This window comes from Lontra canadensis, unplaced genomic scaffold (assembly GCF_010015895.1).
Source record: "Lontra canadensis isolate GAN:19392208 unplaced genomic scaffold, GSC_riverotter_1.0 scaffold11, whole genome shotgun sequence".
NCBI classification, from domain to species: Eukaryota; Metazoa; Chordata; class Mammalia; order Carnivora; family Mustelidae; genus Lontra; species Lontra canadensis.
This window is the reverse complement of record NW_022631005.1, coordinates 24,569,252-24,587,056: the sequence shown is the minus strand read 5'-3', so window position 1 is coordinate 24,587,056 and position 17,805 is coordinate 24,569,252. Positions and strand designations below refer to the sequence as shown.

General features: G+C 37.3%; 1 protein-coding gene across 4 annotated transcripts in view; it reads right to left on the bottom strand.

Annotated features, from left to right (window-relative positions):
- ZRANB3 (zinc finger RANBP2-type containing 3) overlaps positions 1–17,805 on the bottom strand; it is a 312,440-nt gene that overhangs the window by 66,718 nt on the left and 227,917 nt on the right. The window lies entirely within an intron of this gene.

Here is a 17,805-nt window from a genome sequence, read left to right as displayed (position 1 = left end):
AAAAAAATCACATCACTTTATTCTAACAAAGCAAAAAAAACTTCAAAAGTCAAAAATTTCTATGAACCTTCAACTGCTTTGTTCTCTAGGTAACCTAAGGAAAGAGAGGCCCACATCTAAGGGAAAAAGGACACAAGAGAGGGGGAAAAAAAACCAACAATTCCGAGAAGTAAAAGAAGAACAAGACAAGAAAGAGAAGAACAAGTTTTGATGGAAAATAGTCAATTAGGATGTGGCCAAAAAGGGGTTGGTGGTTTTGTTTAGAAAGTAATTTTCAAAAAAGCTCATATAAAAGACTAAGTGGAATTGGGTTACCTAACTAAAAAATAAAAAATAAGAAAGCTGGGACTGGAGCTTAAGGGTTAAGGAAAGTTGATTCATTCATTTTCTTAACTAAGAAACTTTGATAGGTTTAAGAACAGGCCATTTAAGGTGTAGACAGGCAAAGAGAAATGGAAAATAAAGGGATTTAGCTTGTCTCCAGGACAAGAAGGTTGTAGAAGAGGTTGGAGTGATAGGATGAAGAGAACAGAGGGAGGTCTGAGAGCAGAGGGGTACAAATGAAGAAACTTGTGAGGTAGAAAGGAGAAAATCAAGAAAGCTCAGATTAAAAAGACTTTTCTTAGTTAACTTGAGGACAAGTTACCTATTAAGAATGAGAATATGAGATGAATTAAGTAGGAATTAAATTTAGAGCATCAATTAAATCTAAAACATGAATATAGTTTCTTAACTGTTAAAAATTAATTATTTAGAAATTTAGGGAAAAGAAAGCAGGCTGAACACATTTGACCTAGACTCCCCCTCAATGCTGTATAGCAAGGTGTACAGACAAAATCGGAAAGGGTTAACTTTGGAAATCAGGGGTGCCTGGGTGGCTCAGTCAGTTAAGCAGTGACTCTTGATTTCAGATCGTGAGATCGAGATTCGCATAGGATTCCATTCTCAGCGAGAAATCTGCTTAGGATTCTTTCCTACTATTCTACTCCCCCAACTTGTGCATGTGTGTTCTCTCTCTCTCAAATAAATAAATCTTCAAAAAGAAACAGAAAGAAAACTCTGGAAACTAAAAATTTGTTTGGTAATTATTAGCCAACCTGAGAGCTCCTAAGGTAGCAATATGGAAAGTTGAGAAGCATGTGGGTTAGAATATGGTAATGTAAAAAAGGCTTAGGAAATTGTTCCAGGGGAAGTGAGAGGTTGGGGGTGTGGCTACAACAGGAAGATTGGTCAAAGAATATTTAAGTAGTTGATTATGTGCAACACTGGTCTATATTCTCTCTGTACCCATTCCAGATGATAGAGTACTTCTCCAACCTACTCTGGCAGAAGGTAGAGATTTATTTTTTGGAAAGGGTAAAAGAGAAGGTATCTGGATAAAGGAATCCCACAGTGATGGTAGATTATTCTACAGTATCGTAGGGATTAAATAAAAATAACATAATAAATGCTGACATCTGCCTTCTCCCTCAGCCTTCTTATTCTCCCATGTCCCCCAAAAGATAAAGAAGCTTATGCCTTCTACACACGAGAGCAGAATCATATAAAATGATTGTTTTCTAGAGAATCAGAGAAGCCACAGAGAAAAGACTAAGGATTCTGATAGAGGGGTTCCTTCATAAGACATCCAGCCAGATTGCCCTTTATTGAAGGCCATAGTCTCTAAGCCATATCCATGTACCGAGTTTCCTGTCAGCGTAACCAGAAGATATTACATTTATAAAACAACAGGATGCTCCAAAAAAGGAATGATTAAGGGAGAAAGGAAGGGAAGTACTCTTGGAAATTAAAAGTATAATAGCAGAAATTAAAAATTCACTGGTTGTGAGGTTGAAAAAATCTTCCAGGAAGTAGATGAAGAGAAAACAGAGGCAAGAAAATAATCAGAGAAATAATAAAAGTTTTACAGAACTTAAGGGCATAAGTTTCCAAAATGGAAAATGGAATAGGTCCTCTGAGGATCCTTCACAATGGATGAAAATGGACCTAGTGCAAGGTCCATCATCATGAAATTTTAGAACACTGGGGACAAAGAAATAATTCTATAAGTTTCCAGGGAGTGGAGGAAAAGAATTAAAATAGAATAAAAGCTTTGAAGTGCATTGGATTTCTCAACATCAGTACTAGTAATTCTGAGAGAAAATTATTTCTAAGAATTTATACCCAGCCAAATTAAAAATCAATTATAAAAGTAGAATAAAGCCATTTTCGAATATGTGGAGACTCAAATATTTGATGACAGCTAAAATTACAAAGCAAGCAGTAATACAAACCAAGAAGCAATATAAACATGTTGCTGAGGGATTTGAAGTAAATACTGGAAAAAACAAAACAAAACAGCTAAAAGAACAGAAAATGGTTGCCTCGTGGGAATAACTTTAGAAGACTTATTTTTTTGAAATAGCTGTTTCCTCATTAAACTATGATCATATGTAGTTTTGGTAATAAAAAAAAATGTAAAGAGGGGCATTTCCAAATGGAAAAATACCTATTTAAAATTAATACACATCACCATGAAGTCACAGAACTGATTTTGCAAGTTATATTTTATATGTACAAATTTTCCAAACAATAGAAATTCATCATCCAATGAGACTGGAGGCCATTAAGAACTTTAGCCTTGGATTTCAATGCCTCAGAGAGTGAAATGAAGTCCTCTCAAAATAAGGAGCTATAAATTCCAGATACGTTGCTATGGGAACTGAACCACTTTAATAAACTGCTTGTTTGACTAAAGTGCTGTATTTACTGTGATAAGTCTTTCAAAAAGCACATGTCAAGTTGGAGTATTTTTAAGGTACATCCATTTACCACCCATTGCAGACTTAAAATTATACAACCACTGTACCCCCAGTCTCAGATGCATTCCCTGCCTAAAGAAAACTATTTCTGCCAGAGTCCCCTGCACTATCACCCCTTCCTCATTACAACAGAAAGCTGCTGATGTCAAAGCCCAAGCTTCCTGTTCCCCACTCTTCTAATCACTGGTTTAGAAAGGCTTACAGTTAATATAAACATTACAAAGTTCAATTATATAATGGGCTAAACAGTCTCATGGGACTAGCCTGGTAACTTCATCACTGAGACCTTGCGTCCTACAAGAAAGACAACCAAAATGTCTATGTAACAAATAAACTCTAGTATTTTTTTTTTTTTAGGTTCTTAATATGGGACTGCAAAGGAGTACATCTTAAAATGTACTATACAAGGGATTGTTCTGATTTTATTCTAATTAAAAATGTCACTACAGAAAAAGGGCTGATATCCAAGATCTATAAAGAACTCCTCAAACTCAAGAGAGATAATCATGTCAAAAAATGGGCAGAAGAAATGAACAGACACTTGTCCAAAGAAGACATACATATAAATGGCTAACAGACACATGAAAAAATGTTCATCATCATTAGCCATCAGGGAGATTAAAATCAAAACCACACTGAGATACCACCTTACACCAGTTAGAATGGCCAAAATCAACAAGACAGTAAACAACAAGTGTTGGAGAGGATGTGGAGAAAGGAGAACCCTCTTACACTGTTGGTGGGAATGCAAGTTGGTGCAGCCACTTTGGAGAACAGTGTGGAGATTCCTCAAGAAATTAAAAATAGAGTTTCCCAATGACCCTGCAATTGCACTACTGGGTATTTACCCCAAAGATACAGATGTAGTGAAAAGAAGGGTCATCTGTACCCCAATGTTCATAGCAGCAATGCCCACACTCGCCAAACTGTAGAAAGAACCAAGATGCCCTTCAACAGACGAATGGATAAAGAAGTTATGGTTCATATATACAAAGGAGTATTATGCCTCCAACCCAACTTTTGTATCAACATGGACTGGACTGGGAAGAGATTATGCTGAGTGAAATAAGTCAAGCAGAGAGAGTCAATTATCATATGGTTTCACTTACTTGTGGAGAATAAGGAATAACATGGAGGACATTGGGAGATGGAGAAGAGAAGTGAGTTGGGGGAAATCGGAGGGGGAGACAAACCATGAGACTGTGGACTCTGAGAAACAAACTGAGGGCTTTGGAGGGGACGGGGGTGGGGAGTTGGATGAGCCTGGCGATGGGTATTAAGGAGGGCACATATTGCATGGAGTACTGGGTGTGGCGCATAAACAAGGAATTGTGCAACACTGAAAAAAATAAAATTAAAAAAAAAAACTGTCATTGCATTGTCATATTTTAAGTTGAGCAGGATTTGCTTTCAAACTATCTCAAATACAAATTATGTGGAATGGCAGGTCCTGATCGGCATTTTGGTTATGCCAGAACAGGTTTTGTAGAAGTTGAAAAAATGTTTGTGTTCACAATCTTATCTTACTAAAACTGTCTGTTAGTCCAAGCTCTAAATTACATAACAAATACTACACACTACATCTCATTTAAAGAAATGCAGAAATGAGGAGAATATGTGCTAAATTTATTTCCTAAATTTCTTTTTTATTGAGTAGGTGTACATGGTACTTTTTGAAATAAAAGTAGTTAGAGAGGGGCGCCTGGGTGGCTCAGTGGGTTAAAGCCTTTGCCTTCAGCTCAGGTCATGATCCCAGGGACCTGGGATCGAGCCCCGCATCGGGCTCCCTGCTCAGCAGGGAACCTGCTTCCACCTCTCTCTCTCTGCCTGCCTCTCTGCCTACTTGTGATCTCTGTCTGTCAAATAAATAAATAAAATCTTAAAAAAAAAAAGTAGTTAGAGAAAAACCTAAACTGCATTAAGACCTGATGAAACTTACTTGATATTAAATTGTCAGCTTTTACTCAAAAGATAAAAGGGAGAAATAAAGAAAGAAAAAAACATCAAATGTGCACTATGACACAGAGTCTCTTTTTGACTGAACTTTAGTTGGGTTTCCCCAGGCCCTCTTGACTAGGCCTCAGCCTAATCTGGCCAGGCCTACACAGCCCCATCTCAGCAAGAATCCCGATGAGTCAGTTTGTTAAGAAAGCCCCTACCCTTGCTACCTGATCAATCTTTGATATCTGATAAAGTTTCTCATCCCCCACTTAAGATGTCTAAGTCCTTGGTCTACCTTGAGCAAGAATCCCCCTGCTCTTAATGTCTCCTCTTAGTAATTTTACATTCATTGACCCCCTCCCCTATCCAGCTCAGTGGCTATAAATCCCCACTGGTTCTTCTTGTATTCAGAGTTGACCTTTCCACAACTGTAAAAAAGAGTTGATTCCTTTGCAAGGATCTTGAATGAAGTCTTCCATACCATTTTAATAAGTAACAGAACTATCGTTTTGTGTAGCTGCTATGAATTCCAATTGAGGGAGTGTGAGCACAAAATAAGCTCCTTCTTAAATTCTGAAGTCTTTAGGCTCCAGCAAATGCAGTTTTATTTACATATGGGGTGTCCATATGCTTTAAGAAAACGTCTTCTGGACCAAAACCTTCTTAATCAACAAGCCTAGTACTTCTATTCTCCCTCTAAGTGATTTTTGACTAATAAATAAATGGAAGAAGTCTGCAGGGATCTTCCAAAAATATCCTCACTGACAAAGGGACCCTTAAGAAGGCTTTTTCTTGCTTTGGATATTATGGTTTGTACTTGATATAAGGAATTGCAGCAGCCATCTCGGGATACTACTGAAACCAGTAAGGACAAGCAGCAAACTACCATAGCCAAAGCAGAAGCCAGAAGAAGCTGGGTTCTTTACAGAAACAAAAACCCCCAAAACACAACACCTTTATTGGGATATAATTTATATACCATTAAATTCACCCATTTACAGTATACAGTTCAGTGGCTTTTAGGGTATTCACAGAGTGGTGTATTCATCACCACAGTTTTAGAATAGTTTCATTATCCTAAGAAGAAACGCTTCACCTCTCAGCCATCATACCCTAGCTTGAGACAAACACTAATTGACTTTCTGTCCTTATGAATTGGACATCTTTGGACATTTCATGTAAAATGATTAATATACTATAATCTTAAATGTTTTCAATCCATGTTGTAGTATGTATCAGTATTTAACTTCATTTTATTGCCAAATAATAATCCACTGTATGGATAGATCACATTTTATTTGGCCATTCTCCAATCAGTACCTTCTCTGCTTCTCTTGTTTTTAATGCATTTATCTCGTTCACCTTACATTGTTTCTTACTAATTTATCTGTGATTAATTTATCTGTGACTTATCTTTTATCCTTTAAAATGATCTTATAAGAGGAAAGGAAAGTATAAAAGTAAAAGAGAATATGCGTTGTTTATTTACCTCCCACCCACCCTCACAAAAGAAAGGCTAAAAATCTATCTTCTGCTAATCCTTGCCCATGGCTGTTCATTTAGAAACCATTTTGTCAGTCTGAAAAAATATTTTCAAATCTGGTAGTAAATATTTTCAAATCCAGGAGGAGACAGCCTTCAGAGGAAGAATGGTAGTCCCATACTATGATGACAGTATGTTGGACATTTTCACTCAGCCCCACACCAAAATTTTTCCACAGAAATTAATAGTTTTACTTCCAAAGAAGGTTTAGGTGAACTACTGGAAGTGTTACTTTATTTCTAGGGATGTTTCTTTTCTTTTCTCATTTCATTAAATTTTTGTTTTCATCATGGTAAGTGCATCTTAATCCCCATTCCCTATATCCCCCATACCCCCAACCTACCTCCACTCTGGTAACCATCAGTTTGCTTTGGCTACTTGAGGTCTTTTGTGGTTCCATACAAATTTTAGGACTGTTTGTTCTAGCTCTGTGCAAAATGCTGTTGGTATTTTGATAGGGATTGCATTAAATCTGTGGATTCCTTTGGGTAGTTAGACATTTTAACAATATTTGTTCTTCCAACCCATGAGTATGGAATGTCCATTTCTTCCCATCGTCTTGAATCTTTTTAATCAGTGTTTAACAGTCTTCAGAATATAAGTCTTTTACCTCTTTGATTACATTTATTCCTAGATATTTTATTGTTTTGGTGCAATTATAAATAAGATTTTTTAAAATTTCACTTTCTGCTGTTTCATTATTAGTGTATAGAAGTGCAACAGATTTCCATATAGTGATTTTACAACTTTTATTCCCTTATAAATTATCTGTAGATAGAAAATCTAGCACTTCTAATACATCTAATCTTTTAACACTGAGTTTTACAATCAGCCCATTTCACAGTAAATCAGTTATAGCACCAGAAAAGAGGGCAACCCTAATTTAATACTTAAACCAGTACAATTTACAAAACAAACTGGGATCTTAAACCTTCCATAAAACTTTTTGGAACAAAATATAATAATCATTCTACCCAATTCATTCTTTGTTCCTGTCTGTCTATCTATCTATCATCTACCTAAGATTCCCATAAAGGACATATTTTGTAACTGAACTGTGTGAGTTGGTGAGTCACAGACAGAAACTATACCAGGTAGACTTGTCACACAAAGGAAGGAAATCACAGGGAATAACTTACAAAGCCAAGACTCCCAGAGCAAGGGTGAATTAGTTCCTTTTATTTAGGGTTAGGATGATTATTTAGAAAGGGGAGCCTTGTCATTACATGTAGACGTAAGCGTAAGGTCATGCATGCGCCTTAAGGAAATATGCCTATATATACATTGTATATTATGTAAATGAGGTTTGCCCTCCTCCTTGGACAGAAATTTTAGTATTATAAAGACATAAAGGTAATAACTATTGGTCATTTCATGGATCACTCCATGGTCCACCTAGGTGGTCTGGGCAGGCATTATTGCTTGAGGGGTAGTTTTGGTTTCCACCACCAAATGCTATGCCCATTGGGTCTTTTGCCTTAGTTAAGAGATAAGCTGGAAAAAAAAGAGCTTAAGGAAAAATGTGGGATAAAGGTTGGTGGGTGTAAGCATGTTAGCAGTAATGATCAGTAATGATCAGGTCTTAGGGTCTACCTGGTGACAATTTTACTGGGTTTACCCACAATTAAACATTAAACAATTAAAAGTTAGGAAGTAAAGCTAATAATAGTATTACAGACTTTTGAAAAGTTGTTTTCATGAAAGTTGATTTCATGGAAGTTTGATCATAAAAGTCATTGATCAACACAACTAATCTAATTCTTTTAAAATTAAATTCAATTTTCAAAACATTTTCAATTTCTTTCTCAACTCTGTCTACTGGTCCTGTCAACAAAGTAATCAAATTTGTACTACCACAGCATAAGCATGAATAAACCTTATTTGGGTGTTAAAAATTTTAACACAGAATATATATAATTTTAACCAACTGAACCACCCATATATATCTAGAATACATAGAAATTTAAATTCTAAATCTTCTCCATACTTGCAGAGGGATGCTTAAAAATCACTAATAGGAAAAAGATACCACCTTAAACCCATGGCCACCAACAAATATTAAATTTATTCAGCTATCCTACTACAGTGATGGTCAAGTTTATGTACTCTGGAGCCAGACTGTCTGGGTTCAGATCTGGCCTCCTATCATTTACAACCTGAGCCCTTGAGCAAGTCACTTAAACTGTGCTTTAGTTTCTCCATCTAAAAAAGGGGGAAAAGGTACCTAACTCCTCATGGACTGGTAGTGAGAGTTAAATGACTTAGTGCATAAAATAGCCAAGGAGTAGTGCTTGGCCCATGGTATGCACTTTAAAAGTGTTAGCTTGGGATGCCTGGGTGGCTCAGTGGTTAAGCCTCTGCCTTTGGCTCAGGTCATGATCTCAGGGTCCTGGGATCGAGTCCCACATTGGGCTCTCTGCTTGACGGGGAGCCTGCTTCCCCTCTCTGCTTGCCTCTCTGCCTACTTGTGATCTCTCTCTCTGTCAAACAAATAAATAAAATCTTTAAAAAAAAACAAAAACAAAAAATAAAAGTGTTAGCTCTTATTATTGCTGTATTTCCCCAGCAAACTACAAAAACAACTTCAACCTTTACTATTCTCTTCAAAATCAGAACCCATGCCTTTTGGCCTTCAAATGTCCCATTGCCCCAGAGAAAAGATAATTCATCACACGAAAATTTTTACCTTTTGTTACTTTCACTCATTCCCATTTCCTTTCCTTTTATAACATGAGAAGTATTTCTTCTTTTCTCTAAGGCAAATCTCTCCAACTGTAATTCCAAACTGAACCATTCCTCTTACCTCAAAAACCTTACACCACTCTTCCTTCTCAAATGGATATTGCTCCATCTTTATTAAATCCTTCCTTCACCCTACACAGCCTTATAGCTAATATATTATCTCTCTCTTCATCTAAAATGATAGTCTTATTGTTTTATTTGTACTTTACTTTTAGTGACCATCTCCTTATCAATGAACAGGAGGCAGAATGTGTCTGGTTTAGAGTCAGAGTCCCTTTGCTATACAAAAGAACCAGTGCAGGACAAGGTACCATTCAGTCTGACAACATCCCAATCCCTCTGCAGCAAGGAATATTGCAGTGGCCTCATTATACATCACTGCATATTATAAATAGGATTCTACCGGTGTCAAGCTGCTGAGGCAAGACAGCAAAGAGGAAATGCACCCTGTGCGTAATGGAAATGTGTTTAGAGCAGTTTGCCTTCTAAAAAGTTTTTAAGGCATTAAAGAATGCTGTCATCCCCAAAGTGACAGGAAATTTAAAATTATGGGCTACTTTAATCATTTTCACAGAAAAGATACTGACACTTCTCTTAAAATGGTTTTCTCTAAAAATTAGGTGTTGCAGTGTACCAGAAAATAACTGAGGGTTGGCGAAACCATACCACTTATATCTGTCTTTTTTCCCAAGAAGAGTACTATGCTGATCCTAAATCTAAAGAATTTATTTTCATCCATTGTACCTCAACAAATATTCAAAGGAATAAAAATAACAATAAAGAAGAAGAAAAGTAATTCTAATTATCTGGGATCTTTCACTAGTTGACTGTTTACCGGAAACACTGATAATTTTACCTTCAGCTCCTTGGTTTAGTGTCACCACTGTTAGCCTGGACTACCAATGTGGCTAGTCAACTGGATTCCCTGCCTACAGGCTTATTCCTTCCAGTCATTCTCCACATAGCTACAGTTCTTTTCCCAACACACAAATCCAATCATTTTACTCTATTTCAGTATACCTAACTGCTCATAACCCTTAGGATAAATTATAAACTATGAAATGTGACCTTTTAAGATAGGGTTACTGCTCTCTGTGATCTCTAGCCTTGTCCCAGAATTCCTCCCTGACACTTTATGCTTTAGCTATGATGACCTATTTTTGATACACGAAGTATGCCATTTTTGGTTAATCTTTTTGAGTGTGTAGAAAGTATTCATCTGTCTTGGCAAATACTCCATCAACACCATGCCCTCCCCCTTTTCACTCCTCTCCACTCTAGTCGGCTAAATCTTCCTTGTTCATTCCTTGGAATGTCTTTCCTGAGCTTCCAAGACTAGACTAAGTGTCTTCTCCCAAGTACTCCTACAACATCCTATTTTTAATTTAAATACTAAATATACTGTGCTGTATTTGAACATTTATTTTACTGTCCTCTCCAATGGACTACAACCACAAGTTCCTTGAGAGGGAAACACTGTACCTTGTTCACCATGCCTTCCTATCACCAAGCATGATCCTTGCTAAACAAAAGGCACTCAATAAATATCTGTTGAATAAGTAAAGAAGATACGTAACCAAAGAAAGGAAGTCTCAAGGCTACTATGCAAACAACATAGTAGCCAATTTATTAACTGTGGTATTTCAAAAGTTCATTTATAAATTGGTTTGGGAGTACTCTGAAACACATTTTCTCACAGAAGCAATATTACATGCAGTCTATAACTAGCTACTTCCTCCAGAGTCTATTTCATCTATAATGTAGATAAATTATGTAATCTACAGTTACAATAGAACCGGACTATGGGATATTATCAATAATGTTTCTGAGGAAAATGTATTAAGAATTCCAACTTGGAATGAAGTTGGAATCATGAACTAATGATTTCTTGCTGCAGCCCAGAAATAGAAATATACAGTTCCAGCTTACATTAGGTGGTTGAAAACAGAGGTTCTATTAGGAAGGGAATGAAAAATGACTAAAATAGGAATTGGGGTAGCAAGAATTGGTCTTCTGCTGTCATTAATCTTTGGGCTCATGTTCCAATTTCGAGACATACAACGTTTCATCACCTTTATTTTCTTTCAAGGATCCTAGGAATTTGGTGCCAAATTTGTTGACAATTGACATTTCTCTGACATCCAACTAGGGTTTCTCATCACCGACAAGAAATTATCTAAAAGGCTCTCATAATATACTCTTTTTCCTTAAGCAAGCTTCTGTACTCAATAAGTATTAAGTACTGAGAAAGCTAAGTTAAGCAAGCAAGCAAACAAACAAACAAATCCCCAGCTATTAAATCTAGGAAAAACAACAGTTGTCAAATAAAAGAAATGTAATTATAGCTCAACTGTGAAATGTTTAACAAAGTCATTATATTGCAAACAATGAGCACTGATCAAACCAAAAATTTTAACATGGGAAAATGGAGCAGGGAGAAATGTATTGCAAATATTTTCTTCCAATCTGTGGTTTACATTTTCATTTTCAAAACAATGTGTTGTGTATACCATACCTTTTAAAAAAACACCATAAGTTTTAACGTTTTCAGTACCATTTTTTCCCTTTAAAGTGTTTTTTTCATCCTATTTAAAAAAATGTCTACCCAAAGGTTGGCAATATTTTTATTTATGTATACTATTAAAAATTTGAAAATTAGCCAGTGCCTGGATGGCTCAGTTAGTAGAACATGTGACTCTTGATCTTGAGGTCATAAGTTAGAGCTCCATGTTGGGCATACAGTTTGTTTTAAAAAAGAAATAGAAAAAAATCTTTAAAAAATAGTTTTATGGATCAGTTTTTAAAAAAGGTTTTATTTACTCCTTTATTTGAAGAAGAGAGGGACAAGAGAGAAGGAGCATGAGTGGAGGAAGAGGCAGAGGGAGAGGGTGAAGCAGGCTCCCCACTGAGCAGGGAACCTGATGCCAGGACCCTGGGATCATGACATGGGCTAAAGGCAGACACTTAACTTTCTGAGCCACCCAGGCACCCTATATAAATCAGTTCTTACATTTAAGTCTATAACCCACTTCAAGTTAATTTTTACGAATGGGGTAAAATAATGGTCCAAGACCTTCCCTCCTCCTCCCACGGCTATCCAAATTGTCCAGATATTATTCTTTGAAAAGACTATGATTTCCCCATTGAGTTTTCTCATCCCCTTCCCTAACATCAATTGATAGGTCTATTTCCGGGCTCTCTTCTCTGGTTCACTGATCTAAATGGCTATCCTTATGCCAATATCACAAAGTCTTAATTACTGTAACTTTATAGGAAGTACTTATATCGTGCAGTGTGAATCTTTCAACTTTGTTCAAGATTAATTTGGCTGTAAGTCCTTCGTGCTGCTTCATGAATTTTACTGTCAGCTTGTTGGTTAATTTCTACCAAAGTCCACAGATTTTGATTAGCATTGCATTGAAAATTTACAAACACATGGCATCTTAACAACACTAAATCTTCCAATTCATGAACATGATCTATCTTGTCATTTATTTAAGTTTGCTTTATATTCTCTAGATGATGTTTTGTAGTTTTCGGTGCATACGCTTTGTTGAATTTATCCCAAAGAAGGTCATGTTTATTGATGCTATTGTAAATTGTATTTTTTAAATTTCAACTTCCAATTTTTTGTTGCTAGTATATAGAACTACAAATGATTTTTGTATATTGAACATGAATCCTGAGACCTTGATAAATTCACTTAATTCTAGTGGCTTGAAGTGTTCCTGGATTTTCCATGTGGACAATCATGCTGTCTCTAAATACAGACAACTGTACTTATTCCTTTTCAATCTGTGTACATCATATTTGTTTTTCTAGCCATATTACACAGTTATAAGAACAATGTTGAACCTAATAGTGTTGAATAGAAGCGGTGAGAACAGACTCTGTATTGTTCCTGATTTTAAGGGAAGAGCCTTCCATCTTTGAGCACAGAGTATGATGTTAATTAAGTTTTTCATAAACACCTTTTCTTTGGATTAAGTCCCTTTCTATTCCTAGTATGCTGAGAGGTTTTATCATAAGTGAATGTGGCAAGGAAACTGTTTGAACTCTGAGGTTGAGGATAAGGGAGTGCGCTACTGGCTGAGAATAGGTGGACTGGACTGCTGGCTTGATTCTCTATCCAAGTGAGGCTAGAATGGGCTCCACAGTTGTCTGGATTCTCTGGTCAGGCTGACTAGACGATCAGGTTTGGTTCAGTAACAGATGGGGTTATGAATTAATTTCCTTGCCCTGCAAGGCAGAAGGATGGGACTCGAAGTCTCACTGGGGACCCAAATCGGGCAAGAGTATATACTAGTCAGGTGAGGCCATCAGTTTTACTGTGGAGATGAGGAAAGCCATAGGCTGTCTTCTCTGATCGAACCCGACTGTAAGCAGGGCTGTTGGATGGGCTGTGCAGATACTGTATGTTCTTGTAAGGTTTCCTGGTCCGGTAGGCTGGAGGCTATATTCTATAATGGGTGGGGCTACAAATTAGTTTCCCTGCCTGAGTGCAAGGGGAGAAGCAGCTATAATGGTAGTAAAGCTCTTTGTTGGCTTAAACTCAAATTGACCTGTGCCCCAAATTCACTGGCTGAACAGGTCCCTGGCTTTGCCCTGCAAACTGTCAACTCTACTTTCCCTACCCTTGGCTAGGGTGCTTCAGGGCTACATAGCTTCCAGGTGTTCTCGCCAGTCCTTGTGGTCAGATGAGGCCAGGAATCAGAGTGGGTAGGGGTAGTTAAGTCTCACCCTTGACTCATCTGGAAGGAGTGGGGCTATTCCAGGCAACTCTCAATTTCCCAGAAAGTTTCTCAGGGAGGGTTTGGGAACTACTGTGAGCCTGGGATATGAATTAAGAACCCTGCCTGTGTTTAGCACAGGAAAATTCATGCCTAGAACTGGCTTTGCTCTGGGGACAATCAGCTTGGCTCATTTGCCTTTTGGCTTGAGAAATGCTGTGCTGCATTGCTTCCAGATGTTTTCACCAGTTCCTCTGGTCAAATGTGGCCAGAACACATTCTCTACAGCAAATGGGACTATGACTCACTTCCTTGCCTGGGCATGGGGAAACTGAGCTATGGGGCTGGCAAAAACCCTCATATGAGGCTCTGAATCAAGCAGATCTGCACCCTGCCAAGCTCCCTGGTCAGAGTATGCTACCAATGTGGTTCTGTACTCGAGCAAAGTCACCCCATGACAATAATGTGGGTACTGCAGGTGCAAACTTGGTCTGCCAAGAGTTAAGTGCTGGTTATTGCAAGAGCCTTTTTGCTTTCTGTCACTGTCAGTTTCCCAGTGGTTGAGCCTCACAAACTCTCCTGCAGTCCCCATGGGTAAAGATCAGAGTAGTGCTCTGGCAAAGCAACACACAATCCGGGGTGGTGGGGCGGGGTGGGGTGGGATGGTGGTGCTAGTGTTTCCCCATGGATTTTCTTTTCCTGCTGGAAGAGCCAGAGGCTCAGGGTGGGATCTCCCTGAGTGGTGCTACACTGGCCTGGGGGCATGGCAATGAGGTCAACATGTAGCGACTACTCTTATCCTAGTAATGTAGTCTGTCTTGGTCTTTAGGATACAGGGATGTGTCTCAATTTCACCCCTGTGTTCTATGATTCTCCTAGGAGTATCTTCTTCCTGAATAGTTGTTAGTTATTGTTCTTATGAGGGGAAGCAAAGTCAGGAACAACCTATGCTGTTACATGAGAGATCTATAAAATTCCTATAATCATGGTAATAATCTACATTATCTGATATTACAGTTCTACTTCAGCCTTCATTTGATTATTGTTTGCATGCTTTATCTTTATTCATCCATTTACTTTCAACTTTCAGCCTTCATACTTAAAAAGAACTTTTTGCAGATATCATATGCAATATGATAACTTCCTAACATCTACTTGGTGGGTTTAGATCATTTACATTTAATGTAATTATTGATTGAACTAGCTTAAAACTTAATATCTTTTTGTCTTCTGATTGACCCATCTGTTCTTTGTTCCTTTCCTTTCTATTCTGCATTCTTCTGGATTAATGTAGAATGTTTTCTGCATTGGGTTACTATATTGTGTCCCCTATATGTACATTTTAAAACTTCTTATTTTATTATTTAAGATATACGAGAGGTTGCAAAAATAATAGAGTTCATGCATAACCTTAACATAGCTTCCCTAATGATAATTTCCTGTATAATATCGTGACCAGGAAAGTGACATTTGTATAATAATATTTTCTACCACTAAAATACCATTGTTTTGAAAATGTTATAAATATGGTGTCATGATATATGAAAACTTCTTGAGACTGGCTTCTTTCAATCAGAATAATACCTTTAGATTCCTCTAATTTACTGGGTTTATAAATAGTTCATTCGTTTTAATTTAGTATTCTATTGTATGCATATACTACAATTTAAGAACATATGGCAATTATAAATAATTATAATAAATTTCCATAAAGGAGTCTGTGTAAACCTAAGTTTTCATTTCTCTAGGATAAATATCCAGGACATTTAAATTCTTTATGATTACATTTTATCTTCTCTATTGGCTTATAAGCTGATTGAAATAATTTTTTTGGATTCTGTTTTTTTTTATTTCTAGCATTTCCATTTTACTGTCTTTAAAATATTCATATTTTTTCTGAAATTCCCACCTTTTCATGCATATCGTTTATCTTTGTTACTAGATCACATAACATTTTTCATAGCTTCCTAAAAGCCCTTGTCTAATAGTTCTACAGTCTAGGTCATTTATCAATTTGGTTTTATTGATTGTTTTATCTTTTTTAATTTTAATTTTTATTTTTTATAAACATATATTTTTTTCCCTAGGGGTACAAGTCTGTGAATCGCCAGGGTTACACACTTCACTGCACTCACCATAGCACATACCCTCCCCAATGTCCATAATAACCCCAACCCCCTCTCCCAAACCCCCTCCCCCCATCAACCCTCAGTTTGTTTTGTGAGATTAAGAGTCACTTATGGTTTATCTCCTTCCCAATCCCATCTTGCTTCATTTACTCTTCTCCTACCCCCTTAACCCCCCATGTTGCATCTCCTCTCCCTCATATCAGGGAGATCATATGATAGTTGTCTTTCTCTGATTGACTTATTTCGCTAAGCATACCCTCTAGTTCCATCCACGTCGTCGCAAATGGCAAGATTTCATTTCTTTTGATGGCTGCATAGTATTCCATTGTGTATATATACCACATCTTCTTTATCCATTCATCTGTTGATGGACATCTAGGTTCTTTCCATAGTTTGGCTATTGTAGACATTGCTGCTTTAAACATTCGGGTGCACGTGCCCCTTCGGATCACTACGTTTGTATCTTTAGGGTAAATACCCAGCAGTGCAATTGCTGGGTCATAGGGCAGTTCTATTTTCAACATTTTGAGGAACCTCCATGCTGTTTTCCAGAGTGGTTGCACCAGCTTGCATTCCCACCAACAGTGTAGGAGGGTTCCCCTTTCTCCGCATCCTCGCCAGCATCTGTCATTTCCTGACTTGTTAATTTTAGCCATTCTGACTGGTGTGAGGTGGTATCTCATTGTAGTTTTGATTTGTATTTCCCTGATGCCGAGGGATATGGAGCACTTTTTCATGTGTCTGTTGGCCATCTGGATGTCTTCTTTGCAGAAATGTCTGTTCATGTCTTCTGCCCATTTCTTGATTGGATTCTTTGTTCTTTGGGTGTTGAGATTGCTAAGTTCTTTATAGATTCTGGACACTAGCCCTTTATCTGATATGTCGTTTGCAAATATCTTCTCCCATTCTTTCAGTTGTCTTTTGGTTTTGTGAACTGTTTCCTTTGCTGTGCAAAAGCTTTTGATCTTGATAAAATCCCAATAGTTCATTTTTGCCCTTGCTTCCCTTGCCTTTGGCGATGTTCCTAGGAAGATGTTGCTGCGTCTGAGGTCGAAGAGGTTGCTGCCTGTGTTCTCCTCAAGGATGTTGATGGATTCCTTTCTCACATTGAGGTCCTTCATCCATTTTGAGTCTATTTTCGTGTGTGGTGTAAGGAAACGATCCAATTTCATTTTTCTGCATGTGGCCGTCCAATTTTCCCAACACCATTTATTGAAGAGGCTGTCTTTTTTCCATTGGACATTCTTTCCTGCTTTGTCGAAGATTAGTTGACCATAGAGTTGAGGGTCTATTTCTGGGCTCTCTATTCTGTTCCATTGATCTATGTGTCTGTTTTTGTGCCAGTACCATGCTGTCTTGATGATGACAACTTTGTAGTAGAGCTTGAAGTCCGGAATTGTGATGCCACCAACTTTGGCTTTCTTTTTCAATATTCCTTTGGCTATTCGTGGTCTTTTCTGGTTCCATATAAATTTTAGGATTATTTGTTCCATTTCTTTGAAAAAAATGGATGGTACTTTGATAGGAATTGCATTAAATGTGTAGATTGCTTTAGGTAGCATAGACATTTTCACAATTTTTATTCTTCCAATCCAGGAGCATGGAACATTTTTCCATTTCTTTGTGTCTTCCTCGATTTCTTTCATGAGTACTTTATAGTTTTCTGTGTATAGATTCTTAGTCTCTTTGGTTAGGTTTATTCCTAGGTATCTTATAGTTTTGGGTGCAATTGTAAAGGGATTGACTCCTTAATTTCTCTTTCTTCTGTCTTGTTGTTGGTGTAGAGAAATGCAACTGATTTCTGTGCATTGATTTTATATCCTGACACTTTACTGAATTCTTGTACAAGTTCTAGCAGTTTTGGAGTGGAGTCTTTTGGGTTTTCCACATATAGTATCATATCATCTGCGAAGAGTGAG